Here is a 15,514-nt window from a genome sequence, read left to right as displayed (position 1 = left end):
GAGGATTTGAGGGGTAGGCATGGGGGTGGGGGAAGTTATAAAGGCCTAAATTTCCTGTTCTCATTTTAACAAGAAAGAAAGAAAGAAAAGGAAAGGCAAGATCTAGGTTGATTCTTCAGGGAAAGGGCTATTTCTGTAGTAAGAGGCCCAGCAGGCAGGAGTCACCTTCAGGAGGAAGGGAGGGGGCTAGGGCAGAGATTTGAGAACAGGATGGCAGTCCTTCCTGCCATCTAACCTCCTCTCCTACTACATCCTTGGTCGTGCCTCAGGATAGGTGAGAAAAAATGCATTCTCCCTTCCCCAGTATCTTCTTTCTTCAGCCCACCTATTCTCGGATTGAGAGCTAAAAGTCAGGCTCTGGGCTTTTTGGCTTCCATCCCCCTAAGAGAGTGCACCCTTCTTTCCCAGGGCCTCTCTTCCTCCTAATCTCCAGTGTCCCTTGGCCCTGGCTCCCAGTCACCCTTCTCCCTCCTGTCCATCTGCTCCCATTTCACCTTCAGTTGTCGCCCCTGCCAGCAACGTGCCTTTTACAGGTCAATAAAATTAGCGACAGGGGCCAGAGGGAGGGAGCAGGGGCCCAGGGGTGCTAAGCTCAAGGGCCTTGAATGCGGCTGGACACACGAAGTCCGGACGCCTGTCATTCCAGGGCTAAACAGTGACAGCTGAGAGACCTGAGCTGGCATTGCAGCCAGAGGGGGACTGTGTTGCGGGGAGAGAGATGAGCTGAGGATAAAGATGACCAGGGTACCTAATGGTCCCCATCAGTGGCCTGAGCCCCTGGATGGGGGGTGGGTGGGACCCTGGTTTAGAGGGAGCGTCCTGGATGTATCTCACCCACCTTACCCGGCTGGGAGAGCTTTCACGAGCTCAGATGGAAGGGGAAACTCAGGCAAGGAGGGGTTCCCCTGCTTTTTTCCCCTTGTGAAGGGTCTTCGTGTGGAGCCACTGCCTCCGGGGCAAGGCTGCCCGAAGGGGGCATTTCACGAGGTGCTCAGGACCCGGGCATCCTGACTCCTCAGCTCTCAGGAAAGCCAGAGCTCCAGGCCTGCCTAGTGCCCCCCCCTCCTCCCCACCTGAATAAGCGGGTCCGCCCACGGCGAGGATGCTCGGGTCCCGGGCCCCGCCCCCGGCCCGCCCCGCCCCGCCCGCCCCGCCCCGCGCGGCCGCGGCCACCGCGCTCCCGAGCGCGGCGAGAGCAGGTGGCCGCGGCGGCTCCGTCTCTGCCCCGCAGGTAAGTCAGCGGCGCGGTCTGGCCCACAGAGAGGACTTCGAGGCCAGCGCGGGAGAACAAGGCAGCCCCTTGCACCTGTCCCGTGCCCTCCTCCCGAAACCGGGGGACCCCCAGGGGACAGTGAGGACGTCCCCATCAGCTCTGAGCTCCGATGCCCGGCATCTAGCGCATGGGACTAAACTCTAGGGAAGTTTAGAGGGTCCTGGCTGGTTATCCCCGATGCCGGGCCGCCTCCGGTGGGTGGGAAAGGGCAGAGGTGGGCACCGGGCACACCGGAGGAGCAGGTTGGGGCCGGTGACGGCGGGGTCCGCGTGAGTAACCTCTTTGACTAGCACGCCCCACGCCGCATCCGAGCGCGCGTCCTGCCTACGGGCTCCGGCTTGGAGCGCGACTGGGGGACCCAGCCGGCTTCTGTTCTGTGTGCAAATGAGGTGAGAGCCGAGGCCGGAGCTGGGGCCGGGGTTATCCCACGCGCTCCAGGGCACCCGCGCCACTTACCGTATTTGCACCTGGGTGCAGATACGCGCGGGTGTGTGTCTGGGGGGGGGGGGCGGTGAGGAAGCAGGGGTTGCCCGGGTTGCCTGGGGAACCTAGAGGCCTGGGGACTGGTCAGATTTTTTTTTTCCGCGTCCAAGTCTCAGAGCCAGGTGGGGGAGATGATCACGAAAATGGCCCTTGTTGTAGACATGAGGTGCATTCGCACCCTCCGTGTTGGGATTTGGGCTGTAGGAGAGGGATCCTGCCTCCCAGAACCTCAGGGAAGTCTTCCTGAAAGAGAAGGCCCTGAGCTGACAGCTCAGATGTGATGCTTAGAGCTCGGAGCCACCAAGGACAGTCAGACTGTGGGCCTTGATGCTGGGTTGGGGTAAAGCAGAGGATGCAGGACTGTGCCACGGAGGGGGTCAGGATCCCATCGACCTTCTCCATCAGGGGCGGGGAACATCTGGCCCGCTGGCTGGGTAGGGCCTACGAAATCATTTGGTCTGGCCCTGCCGAGGGACTTGAAATTCAATGAACCTAGGAGCTTTTTTCATAGCTAATTTTTAAGTTGATGATTTTGTATGGCCCATGAATGGTGTTATAAATATCCAAAAGGCCTTTGGCAGAAAAAAGCTTCCCCACCCCTGTTCTCCGTGGTCACAAACCTACAGGCAGACCAACAGCCAAGCTCAGGCAGGAGGGCTTCCTGTGTCTCACTTCCCTATTCCATTGTCTCCTCCTTCCACACACTACCACTGTCAGAAAGTTCTTTCTCATATCTAACCTTCATCCCTCCTGTTTCTGTGCCAGCTTCTTGCTTCTGGGAGGCAATGTGCTGTAGTGGAAACAGCGGGGGCTTTGGGGTCAGTTAGACTCGAGTTCTATCACCTCTACCTACTGAGTGACCTTGGGCAGGTTGCTTAACCTCTTTAAGCTCGCTTCCCCACCTGTAAAATGGGGATGATAATAATAGAACCCGCCTCATAGGGTGGCTGCAAGGATTAGGTGAGAATATGCCCGTAGAGCGCTTAGCACAGTGCCTGGCGCCTGGTGAGGGCTCAACAAGTATAAATGTCCCCTCATTTGTAGGACAGCAAAGCCCATCTGCAGGGGGTGGGGGTGGGGGTTGAAAGTTTTTTTTAAAACTTGGCCAGAGAGAGCAATGCCCTTCACCACCACCATTCCATCAGCCCCCACCCCCTGCTGGCCCCTGGATTTCTGCTGGACCTGTCTGGACCTGTGAGGTGCCCAGGGCCCCTCATCTCATCTCTTAGTTGCCCTGTTTTTGTCTCCAGGGTGAGAGAGGGACCCCAGCAGGCAGGGACCAGTGGCAGCAGGAGCCCACTTGGGACTATGCCTCAGGGGAACACACTGGCTTAGACACCCAACTGAAAAAATGCCCCCTTGTCATCACCTCCCTGCCCTCCCTACCTCCAGAAATCCACAAGTTGGGATCATGCTACACTTTTTCCAGGAAGATAAATAATATAAGTTACTGAAAGTCCTGCTTGGGGCTCATCCAAGCAGCCCTCCAATGGAATGACAGCTTCAGTCCTTGGCCCGAGGTCTGGAGACTGCTGGGAAAGGCTGGGTCTAGTAAGCACCGTTAAACCTAGGAAGGGAGGGGTGTCCGTGCCCTAACTGGGCACTTCTCTGGCCACTGCCCTCCCTGTGGGGTGAGGAATCAGCAGGGCCAAGGAGAAGAACCTGTTCATCCCCCTTCAATACCACATTCCCCATACCTGTGACTCTGGAGGCCCCTGCCCAGGTGGTCAGCTTGCTCCCAGTCCATGCAAGTCTCTCCCCCAGGCCTGTTCTCCTCGGGGCAGGTTATGCCGCTAGGTGTGCACCGTAGACCTGAGGGACGACAGGGGGCAGCTAAGGGACAGATGTTTGCAGGCCATGAAGATGGGACTAGGATGTGAGGTTCAGTGTCCACATACATGCATGTGAGTCCCTTGCAGTGCAGAGAGGAGCTGGCAGTAGGAAGGGGAGTGATGGCTGGGGCCAGGGTGGGAGTGGAACTGTCTCTCCCTCCATAGCATTGTCCTCTGGAGTCAGAGAAATCTAAATTGGAGCCTGGTTTTCCAGATCATTATGAAAGTATATTTTAATTAACAGTTTGCTTGATTTATAACTTTTAAATATTTAGACATCTGTCTGTGGGCCCCCATTTGTCCTCTTGCCCCAGGCCCTGCAAATGTTAGGGGTGGGACTGGTAGTGCCTGTGACTGACACTGCTATTTGGTGAATTCCCTTCCTGCTGACTGTCCCCCAATATAGTCGTGTTCCTGTAAAATAGGGCTTAGGATACACCTTCCCTGGACCAGGAAGGAGTTTCAAGGTGAAATGAAGACTGTCAGCTGTCACCAACAAGCGGTCCCCCCTTGGGCCTCTTGACCTCATTCTCCACCCAAAATTGGGACAGTTTTTAAAAATGTCCTGTGATGCTTAAGAGGGAAAGGATGAGCAGAAGAGAGGTTGCTTATCTCCTGAGTGTGGGGAGGGTGTAGGCACTCACTGGACCCAAGGATCAAGGAGGGAGCTAAATGGGGCCACAGCAGTAAGAAGGATGGAAGTTAGCCTCAGGGAGGATCAGGGCCGGACCCCACCATCCCTCCAGCTGCCCTTCTCAGAGGGAGCTGTGCCTGTGGCCAGGAAGGGGGCCATGCATCTGAAATGTGGGTCCTCCTGTAAGTTAGCATCTTGGGCTTTGGATGGGGAAGAGCGTGGGGGTCAGCTGACCAGGTGGTGGGAGTCATTCCTGGCGGGAATGAATGACATGTTGGTCTAGACTGTAGTTGAGTGCCCTGTGGCACCTGGACACACCGTCTGTTCAGAAGAGAGGGACATGCTGCCTTTTTTTCCGACTCACTCCGTCCCGATTGGGCTATTTGAGGATCATACCTGCCACCTTGGCCTCATTAGTGCTGTGAAGTGCTTAATGGAACTGGACACATGCACACACACACACTCACAGGGAGACGCTCGCACACCCGGGCACAAGCCGCCTACGCTAACTCAGAGATGTTGCTGTGTACAGTTGCACATCCCTAAGTACTGCTTCAAGTGCCATCTTGGGAATGGACCCCCTGCAGACCCACTCTGCACGCGCACTTTGCAGACCCCCGAGCCTTCACCCCAGTCTCAGTCTCATGCTCCCCCATTGGGGACTTTTCATTCACCTTGGGTGACCCGCCAGCTCCAGTGGCCAGGGCCCAGATGCCTGCAGTGGTTCAGTGTTGGGGACAGAAGGCAGCGACACGCTCTCCTGGGACTCCCTGCAAACCCCACTGGGCTAGATGTTTGGCACTTCTGCTTCCCCAAGTCTCACAGAGGGTGTCCGCAGACCCGGAGTCCCTCTCAGTCCCTCTGTCCCTGTGTAGCTCTGTGAGCCTCTTTCTGACTCAGCTGTGAGTCTGTCCTGCTCCTCACGCGTGCTCGGTCCTGCTCCTGTGCCTGTCACTTTCTGTTTGTCTTTCCTCTCTCCTTGTCTCTGAGTCTCTCTTTTTCTATATCTTTCTTTTTCTCTCGCCTTTTCTTTGCATGTGTGTCTCTGTCTGTTGCTCTCTCTCTGATTTTCTGTGTGTTTCTGCCTTTCTGTCTGTCTCACACACACACACACACACACACACACACACTCTTCCTTCCTCACACTCTCTCATTGTCTCTGACTGTGTGGCATCTCTCTAGTCCGTCTTTCTGTGTCTATGTTTCTGTCTTTACCTTTCTCCAGCTCTGCCCCTGAGTCTGGGTGTGTGTCTCTCTGTTGTCTCCCTGTCTTACTCCCGTGCAGTGTCCCAGGGGAGCAGGGCAGCCAAATGTCTCTGAGTGCAGAAGGTGGCAAAGCGTTGCAGGAGGGGGCTGCCGTCACTCTGGGCCCCTTCCATGCCAGGCAAGGAGTCAGGGAGGACATCAGGCTCTGGAGAGGACAGGTGTTGGGCCACCTCCCCCAGGTCCTCTGCTGGGAACTTGAGATGTTGGGGGCTTTGGCTCCGAACACTGACATGTTGTTCTGTGGCGACAAGGCCCAGGGGCTTGTGCCTAGGACAGGGCTGGGGCTTCAGGGTGACAGGGAGGGAACCCCTGCCTGTCTGATTGATCTGATTGACTTGGGAACTTGGAGTTCCCCCAGAAGAGGTGTTGGCCGGAGTGGGGCTAAATTGACGCTTCTCTTTTTCCTCGAAGCAGCCAAGCTCAACGCACCCACCCCAGGCCCCAGCTCCCTGCTCCAAACCACCACCGTGCTCCCCACCCTGTTCCACACATTTCCGCCAAATGCCCCTGGGCCGTGGGGCCTGTTCAAACAGCCTCGCTGCCCTCTCCCCCTGCCTCCCCTCCGCCACAGGCCACTCCTCACTGCTATGGCTTCTCGCACAGGAGCGGCTGTGTTGGCTGTTTATTTGACTAAGGTTTCCCTGGGTGGGGCGAAGATAGACTCCACTGATACATCTCCCCACTTCAGATGCCTGGGCAGGAGGCCAGGCCGACCGGCCATGCTTCCACTGCTCCCACTGCCCCCCCAGGGCCCCCGCATGCCCCTCCCACATCCCTAAGCCCCAGACTCCTCCAGCCTCCTGGTCTCAGGGCTGTCAGTTCCTACATCTGCTGCCAGCCACCCCCGTCCCACTGGACAAGCAGGACAGGAAGTTTCGAGACATACCCCTGCACACACCCGCCTTGTCCCTGGCCTCGGGGAGGGAAAATGTCCAGGGAAGGTGCTGAGAACCAGAACCCCTAGGTTCTCTGGGGGATCCCAAAGAGGAACACATGGGGTGTGGCCTTCAGAGTGTGAGAGAAGTCTGCCCATCTCTTATCGACCGAGGCTTGAACCAGCAACGTGAGACTTCAGCAGAAGAATAGTTCCCTAATGAGTTGGGGGCCCCTCCCAGGATCCATCCCAAAATGATCTCCCTGGGACCCCGAGGGTCTTTCCGTCCCTGGATTGTGTGTGTTGTACTGTATACAGAACTGTCTCATCCCACCCTGTGAGCACCAGGAAAGGTAACAAAATCCCCACTTGGGTAGAGTCTGGATATGAACCCAGGTCTCCTCACCCCCCACAGCCGCGCCTCCCCCCTGGGTGGAGCTAGCTGCTCCTTGGGCAAAAAGGACCCCAGGCTGCGGCCATTTCTTGGCTCTCCCTGCATCTCCCGCTCCTGCAGCGGAGATTCCTGTCCCCACTGGTGTTTCTGGCCGGGAAGGGAGTGGAGGAGCAGGTAGCCTTCTATGACCTCGTTCCGAGCTCTGCTGTCCTAGTTAGCTGCTTCCTGAGGGGAGAGGGGTGCAAGAAGCTTTCAGAGATGGTTTCAGCCATTTGGGTGCTAATTGGGAATGAGACTGTCTCTAGGTTGAGGCTGGGGACAGCTATTCCCAGGCTACAGGATGAGATGTGGGGGCGGAGAGGCCAAAGAGGGGATCAGGAAGTTTCCCCAAATAGCCTGGCCAGCAGCCAAATGTGGGAGCCAGGCCCCGGTGGGGGGGCAGCCCAGCTGGGGGGCAGCTAGCCAGTTGGCACATGGGCCTGGACCTTGGGGAGCTGGGCAAGGGGCAGAAATGAAGCAAGACTAGGACTGTCTCCTCTCTTCTCTCCTGCTGAAATGGGCTTCTCTGGAACTTGGTGTCATGAGTAAGGGGGAGAGGATGGTGAACGAATGTGTCTACACTCTGTCCCTTTTCTCTCTCAGGCTCTTGTAAGCCCTAACCCATTCTCCTGCCCTTGATCGGTTTATTCATTCAGTGAATACTTATTGAGCACCTACTATGCGTTATACTTGCTAGGCCCTGCCCTGGGAATTCAAGGCGGAATAAAAGAGGGCGAATAGACCTGGCTGGTTTGGCCCAGTGGTTAGAGCATCAGCCTGCGGACTGAAGGGTCCCAGGTTCGATTCCGGCCAAGGCCACGTACCTTGTTTGCAGGCTCGATTCCCCGGCCCTGGTCAGGGCAAGTGTGGGAGGCAACCAGTCGATATGTCTCTCTCACATCGATGCTTCTCTCGCTCTCTCCTTCCCACTCTCTCTGAAAAGCAATGGAAAAAATATCCTCAGGTCGGGATTAAAAAAAGAAAAAAGATTTAAAAAAAAAAAAGATGGGGTGAATAAGGAAGAATACAAGTGGGAGGCAGGAAGGAAATTTACCTTAAGAAAGAGGCAAAGAGGGAAGGCCTCTCATGGAGGCAGTGTTTCAGCATCAGCCCTGAGAAGGAGAGAGAGGAGCCAGGAGGGAAAGAGTGCACCAGGCAGAGAGAACAGCTCCCGAGAACGTTCTGAGGCGAGGGAGAGCTTGCTGTGCTCCAGGGAGAGAAAGAGCCCAGTGTGGCTGAGTATCATAAGCAAAGGAGGGAGGGACACAAAAACAGATGGGGAGGGGTGGGCATAGCATATTTTGACCTGGACATTCTGACCCCAAGGATGTTTTGAATGCAAACATTTTAAACCAAAACATACCAACACTGGAGACTTTTTTAGAAAGTGTTTTCCAGAGGTGGGGGAGGTGGAGGAGGGTATAGGGGGGATAAATGGTGATGGAAGGAGACTTGACTTGGGGTGGTGAACACACGATACAGTGTACGGATGATGTGTTGTAGAATTGTGCACCTGAAACCTATGTAGTTTTGTTAACCAGTGTCACCCCAATAAATTCGATAAAGAGAGGGGAAAAGACAGTGTTTTCCAGTTTTAATGATTCATCCATCTTAATTCCTTGATCAGGTTTCCCCATTTTTTTCTCTATGGTACAGTTAAACAAATTTCCATTTTTGTTTCATTCCATTTTAATTTTACTGAAATGATTTTCACCGGCATTAGTTCTGTATAAATTTTACTGCCCAAATTCGATCCATCAATCAATTTGGCATCGATCAAATATTCCTGAGCCTGGTCTCTGCCATGTGCAACTGACTGGGTAGACTCCAGTTTTGTAAAGCTTACATTTAAAAAAAGATTTGTGGTCAAGATTGGATTTTTCTGTCCATGTTAGTCAATAACAAGTTTTCTTGTATCCAGTTCTAACCATTGTCAGTGTAACTTCTACCAGTAATAGCCTTAGGTGGAGAGTTGTATTCCTATCTCAGTGAATCCGTGCGAGGACCGGCTACAAGGGGTGGGGTGGCAGAGAAGGCTGGGGTAGGGTTCTCTTAAAGCAAAGGAGAAGCCTACTAGGTTTTAGGCAGGAGGGTTACAAGATCAGATTATGTATATATATATATATATATATATATATATATATATATATATATATATATATATATATATATATATTTCAGAGAGAGGAAGGGAGAGAGAGAGAGAGAAACATCAATGATGAGACAGTCATTGATCGGCTGCCTCCTGCATGTCCCCCACTGGGGATCAAGCCCGCAACCAGGGCATGTGCCCTGACCGGGAATTGAACCCCGATCTCCTGGATCATAGGTCGATGCTCAACCGCTGAGCCACGCCAGCCTGGCCGGATTTACCTTTTAAAAAGGTTCCTCTGGCCATGTGCAGAACAGACTGGGAGGGCAGGAAGTGGAGAAGTGGAGGCAGGGAGGCCAGTGAGAGGCTGTTAGGCCAATCCAGATGGTAAAGAGAAGTGAATGGATTGAAGAAAGATTAGGGAGGTAGAAAGGGCAAAGTAATTGGGGTCCCACTCCTCAGGATGCCAGCACAACCCTCTTCACGTACCCAGAGCGACCTCAGTATCATTCTCCACACCCTCAGCTCCTGCCCCTCTCCCTTCCTCCAAGGCCCCAGACACCTCAGAGTCTGGCCCTCGGAGTTTGCACAGGGTGGAGACTAAGAACTGGGGTGTTTTCCTTGGGGCTCCCTCCCAGTCTATCTCCTGATTGAATGCCACCAAGGGTCAGGGATGCCCTGCTGAGGTTGGGTAGGGGGTAGCCCTCGGATCTGCCCACCCAGAGCACGTGGCTGGAGCAGCCAGGGCGGCCGCAGAGCTGGCAGTGAAACAGACCCAGACACAGGGTGCTTGTCCGGCCCCTGGCTCCAAGCTCAGGGTGTGACCCTCGGCAGGGGTACAAAGAGGCCTCTGTCAATGCGTGCAGGGCACAGAGCCCACCTGGGCCAGGCCAGGCGCCTGAGGAATGAGGGAGGTAGGCCTGGGGATACTTGAAGAGAGGAGGCTTGAAGGGACACATACCTGAGATTTGGGTGTCTGCTGGGGCAAGTCACTTCCTCTCTCTGATCCTCAGTCTCCTCACCTGTAAATGGAATCTTAATCCCAGCCTCCCAGAAACCAGATGCATCAACCCAGGACCCTAGGATCATATAATTTTCAACATTATTTAACAAACACATAGTGGATTGCCTTGTGCCTGTTTGCTAAACACTTTACAATTATTGATTCATTTAATCCCTGTAATGACCCTCTAAGAGAGGTACTATTTTTCCTTACTTTACAGGTGGGGAAACTGAGGCACCGCAGTGGCCACGGTCACACAGGAAGTGGCAGAGGTGGGATTTGAGCCCTGGCAGTATGGGTACACTATGGTGCTTCCAGAAAGGAAAGGGTGGGCGAACCTTAGGCCCAACACCAGAAGGGGGACTGATTCTTCAGTGGGGCTGGAGGGTATGCTGAGCACCTCTGCCTCGGGGGCATGACCCTGGTGCCTCTCATCCCAGGGCCTGGCATCTAGGGCAGGGCTAGGGGTGCAGTGGGAGGGAGAGGAGTCAGACTCCAGAGGAGGAGTCCAGGGACCAGAGACCCAGGGCAGGAGAAGGGGGTGGAGCAAGGATCCCAAGGAGCAGGTCACAAGCCTGGCATCTTCGGCCCAAGAGCAGCTGTGCCCAGGGGAGGATGGGGCAGATTTGATATTCCTTCAACAATGATGAGTCATACCCTGTGGGGTGTCAGGCTTTGTGCCACATACTTGGAGGAGACAGACCGACCCCTGGGCGCCCAGGGCCTGGCCAAACTCGAAGCATGGGGATGGGACAGAATGGCAGGGGGCTCAGCCCTGTGGCTGAGGGTGGTGGGGAAAGAGTCCAAGCCCACTGTCGTAGGGACCTTCAGGCTTCAGGATAAGCCTGTGCAGGACTTGACTGGCTGAGAAAGGAGGCGAGGCCTCCCAGTCTGAAGATGAAGAGGTGGGGCTGTGTGCACCGAAGCAGCAGGTGATCCTGGTGGGTACGGCTGGGATGGGACCCGCATGCTGACGTGTCTGAGCTGAGACTTGCTCTCCTACACACGTCTCTAGTCCTGTCCACTCTTCAGAATCTCCTGGGCACTTGTTAAAAAGGCAGATGCTGGACCTCACCCCACCACTAAATCTGAAGCCCTGGGGTTGGGGCTCAGCCCAGGATGCCTGACAAGCTCCCCAGGTGATGCTCACAGGGCCAGGCACTTGGGAGTGCTTCAGGTCTGGAGGTTCTTGCCCTTTCCACATCAGAATCACCAGGGTAGAATTTAAAACCCCATCACCAGGCTGTACCCCAGATCAATCTTGTCAGAATCCCTGAGGAGGCGCCCAGGCATCTGACATTTTCCAAGTTGCCCAGGTGATTCCGGAGAGCAGCAAGGGTTGAGGAGTCTCAGGCAGGCCTGTCCTTCATATTAGCCAGGTCAGAGCTGCACTGTCCCCTCCTCAGAGAGGTTTTCCCTGGCCACTCATCCTCCTTGACCTTGTGTGTTTATCCGCTTATTAGTGTGCCCATCCCCCATAGATTGTTCACTTCTGGGTCCCCAAGCATAGAATGGAGAGCCTGGAATATAGTAGGTATTCAACAAATGTTTATTCAGCAAGTTTACTGAGCCCCTACTCTGTGCCAGCCATGAAGGCAGACAAAAAGAAACAGCAGCAGAAAAAGGATTGTCTCTCAATCCTTCTAACAAGCCTATGAGGTAGATACTACTGGCCAGTTCTACAGATTAGAGAAGCAAAGCAACTTGCCCAAGGTCTGATGACTCCAGAGCCCAGGCTCTGTCCTGGGCCCTGAGCTGCCTTCCGGCCAAGACCTTGGAGCAGCCCTGCTATGGGAAGTGGTCTGGAGGCCGGACGGAGGGCCTGAGGGGCATGGGCCATGTTGAAACAGCCCGTCCTTGGGGTGTTTCTTGGAACCTCTCAGTTGGTTTTGAAAGGCCTCCTTCATGGCCTGCAAGGGCTGTGTGCTTTCACCCACTGGACCTGTTTGAGAGGAGGCCTCCTTGATGTGGTCGGCAGCTGCTCCCTGGCCAGCAAGGGGGACCGTGGCCACCCCACCGTCTCCCACAGCCAGTGGGCTTGGAGGCTCTCCCCTCCCTCCTGCCCCAGGTGACCCTGGATTCTCAGGGTCATCCTCAGCCTCCTCCTGCCCCCATCCTTCTGAAGTTAGGATGGGTTAGGTTCAGTTTCTCATACTGGGGAAGGGGAAAGGACCCAAAGGTCCAGTGGGGTGGGCAGGGGTGGGAGGATTCTGCTGGGCAAACTAACTAAATAAAAGCCTCAGGAAATGAAGGGTGGGTCAGGGAGACTCAAAGATCTTAATTTCCACAGGGTTGATCCTGGCTGGTAGTCAGGGCCTCTCCCAGCCTCTTCTGAATGCAGCTCTTTAAGTAAGAAGGAAGGTAGCCAAGGTCCCAGTGAGGACCCCCAGGCCCTCAGCCTTTCCCATCCCTTCCATGGGGCAGTATGGGGAAGTCCCCCCAGTAAGCTGATGACCTTCTAGACTGCTGTTATGGCAGCTGATATTCTGGGGAAGGGGCCCCCCTTGCTGTGGGTACCCTGGTTCCCAGCCTCATGTTTTCTAGCTCCAGCCTCTCCTACACAACCCAGGCCGCTCTGCCAAGCTGGGTGAGGAGGTTGAAATAATTTCCGTTGCATTGGCAACAAACACAAATTGGTTACAGCTCTGGGCCGGGAAAGATTGGGGACAAGCTGCCAGCGTTTGAGGCAAGATAGATGGGCAGGAGGGGAGGGGGTTCATCTGGGCATGGGATGGACACCCTGGGTTGGAGAGGGGATCATTGGTAAGGTTTTTGGGGTTCCACCCAGGCCCATTTGACTTTTCTTTTTGCCCCATTAGTTTCCAACACACAGCTGAGAGGAAGTTCTTTCTGAGGTCACATCACTGCCCCCCCTGCTGGAACTGACAATGCCATCCTTCTCATCACAATGGCTCTTTATAGTTTGCAGGGTATTTTCTATATATGTTATCTTATTTAATCTTCTCAGCTGTCAGCCTGGGATCAGGGGAGTTATTATTAGTTATTGTTATTGTTGTCCCCATTTCACAGATGAGGAAACCGGTATGGAGAAAAGGGGTGTGTTCCCAGTCACAGGTTAGTAAGTGACACAGTGTATGTTTGCCGATTCCATGTTACTCAGGAGGCCTCCAAATTCCTCTGGAAGACACACACTCACCCTCTTCCTGGCTCCTCCGCCTCCCCCTTCCCCTCCCATCTCATTACAACTCTGGAGCAGCCTGGACCTGGAGAGGTCATCCTGTCCAGCCCCCTGCCTCTAGCCCCACGAAGTGGAGCCTCCTCCCTCCGAGTATCTGGAGCTCATCTGGCCATAGTCCAGGAAAGGGTGACAGTGGCAAAGTCAGGGGAGTCAAGGGTGTCAGCTGCTGCTGCTTCTTTTTGGGCAAAGACTTTTAAAGTTTAATGTGATAATCTCATCCTGATTACTGCAAACTGAGGACCTCTGGCTCATCCAAGAATTCATTACCAGCCTCACATGAGAAGTGGGAGACTGCTGGCCTTCCCAGCCTCCCTGCCCCCAGCCTCATGCACACTGGGAAGGACTAAACCTTGCTTTGTTTTTGTTTTTGTTTTGTTTTGTTTTTAGTGGAAAGAAGGTGTTTCTAGATCATGATAGAGATGATAAAGTTGGGCTTCCCTACTTCAAGGCCTGGACCAGGGGACCCCAAACTTCCCTTTTACATTTGAGAAGTTATTGTTCTAGAAAAGAGCTTCTGGGGAGTCTGGCCAGTCAGAGGGCATCAAAATCCACCCAGGCAGGGACGCAGGAAATCATCACATCCCCCACCCCATTTTACTAGCTGGGAAACCGAGGCCTGCTGCTATTGTCTCCACTTTGTGCCTGCCCAGAGTAAACCAATTAGCACCGTGTCTGATTCTGTGTTCCGAATGCCTGTCTCATTATTTGGGGATTTATGTCTCGGTCATCATGAAGGACAACTGTCACAGTTTCCATTGGGAGGAGCCTGGCCAGCCCTAGAGCTCAGGCGGCAGGAGGTGGTGCTGTCCTGCTTGGGGCAGGATGGGGATTTAATTTCAGGGGGATTTGCAATGGGTGGGGAGCCACCCTGGGCACATGGTGGCTCTGGGCTATTTTAGGAGGCAAAGGCTGGCCCTGGGGGGGAGGGAGCACGGGGGACTTATTCAAACCATCAGTGATTCTGCCCTTTTAGTGGGATCAGAAAGGGCCCATGATGGACAGGGCAGGCCAACCCAAGGTTGGGCTTCTCCCACCTGCCTAGAACCCAGGGGCCCGGACTTACGATGCCACCCCACCCCAGTCCAGGCCATGAGAAGAATAGAAGCTGCTGGCCAGTCAGGGGTCTATGGCATCTTGCCTGAGCCCCTTGGCTACAAGGCTGTGCCTCAGCTCAGGCCTTGGTATTATTAATATGAATGATTAGTATAACCATCTCATCTGCCATGGGGCAGGGAATAGGGCACGGCCTTAAGGCCAGGCTCGCCCGGGTTCTTGTTCTGTACAGACCACTCCCATGCTAGTAATATGGGTTGCGAAGTCCCTTCACTTCTCTGAGCTTCAGTGTCCTTCTTCAAAGCAGAGACAATAACACCTCATTCATGATGCCTGTGTTATTATTAATTGGGCACATATTATGTCAGGGATGATCTCACATCACCCTCAATAATGTTGTTATGTATTAATTGCCCCATTTTACAGGTAAGGAAACTGAAGCTCCGAGAGGGAAAGTAACTTACCTAAGCACACACAGCCCATTCCATTTCTCAAACCCACATTCCATTCCTCAAACAGAGCACTATGTATTGGTTGCCAGGCTGAGGATTCACCACGGACAGGACAGAGGAAGTGGAGATAACGGATGACACTGGGCAGCAGTGAGAACTGAGTGGTCCAATTAGAGACTCGGTGGCTTTATTTAGACTAGGGATTATTTTCTAGCCGGGGGAGGGCAATACCCAGGGGCCTGAATCCCTCCTTAAACCAGTAGAAGGTGTGCACGGGGGCACCAGCACTACCCAGCTCCTCCAGCTCTCATTACTAAGAAGAGGTTTTCTGTTTTCTTCCTCCTCTCCCCACCTTTATAGCAAAAAAATAATTTTAAAAAATCACACAGCATATTGGGATAAGGCCTTTAGAGGCACCATGGCAGAGAAGAAAGAGAGCTTAGAATTTAGAGTCAACCAAATAAGGTTCAACTCTACCCCTTTCTAGCTGTGTGTCCTCAGGAAGATAAACTAACCTCTCTGAGCCTCCCTTTCCATATCATCAAAGTGAGGAGAGGGATGCCAGCTTTTCAGGGCTACTAGGAAGATAAAAGGGATCGATAGAGGTATGGAAAGAGTGGGAAGGACCTGAAATACAGACACCCCACTAGTGAGGGCTGTGTTTTGACTGTGTGTGGGGTTGGAGTTTAGGAGTGTGTTATTCCTACGTATCTAGGTGAAGCCACGTCTTTGTGGTGGCACTAAGCTGGCACCTGTGGTCCTGCTGACTGATTTTGACAGGCCGGGCAGAACAGGAGAGCCAGCAAGCCTAACTTAAGGTCTGGTGCTCACAGTTCAAGAAATCACTCTCTTGGCAACTAGATGGGGACACTGAACTTACCAGCATATTAGGTGAAAATAGACCTGGGGTGTTTCATGGA

At 53.9% G+C, this 15,514-nt stretch overlaps 1 protein-coding gene across 3 annotated transcripts in view; it reads left to right on the top strand.

Annotated features, from left to right (window-relative positions):
- Positions 1–1,182: 1,182 nt before the first annotated feature.
- Positions 1,183–15,514, top strand: part of ZNF385C (zinc finger protein 385C) — a gene marked incomplete at its 3' end in the record, with an annotated part of 52,287 nt that continues 37,955 nt past the window's right edge. For all 3 annotated transcript variants that reach the window (XM_081116215.1, XM_081116214.1, XM_081116213.1), the window contains exon 1: positions 1,183–1,231. The remainder of the gene's footprint in view (positions 1,232–15,514) is intronic.

This window comes from Miniopterus schreibersii (genome assembly GCF_964146895.1).
Source record: "Miniopterus schreibersii genome assembly, chromosome: 16".
Taxonomy (NCBI): domain Eukaryota; kingdom Metazoa; phylum Chordata; class Mammalia; order Chiroptera; family Miniopteridae; genus Miniopterus; species Miniopterus schreibersii.
This window is presented reverse-complemented; position numbering and strand designations above follow the sequence as displayed.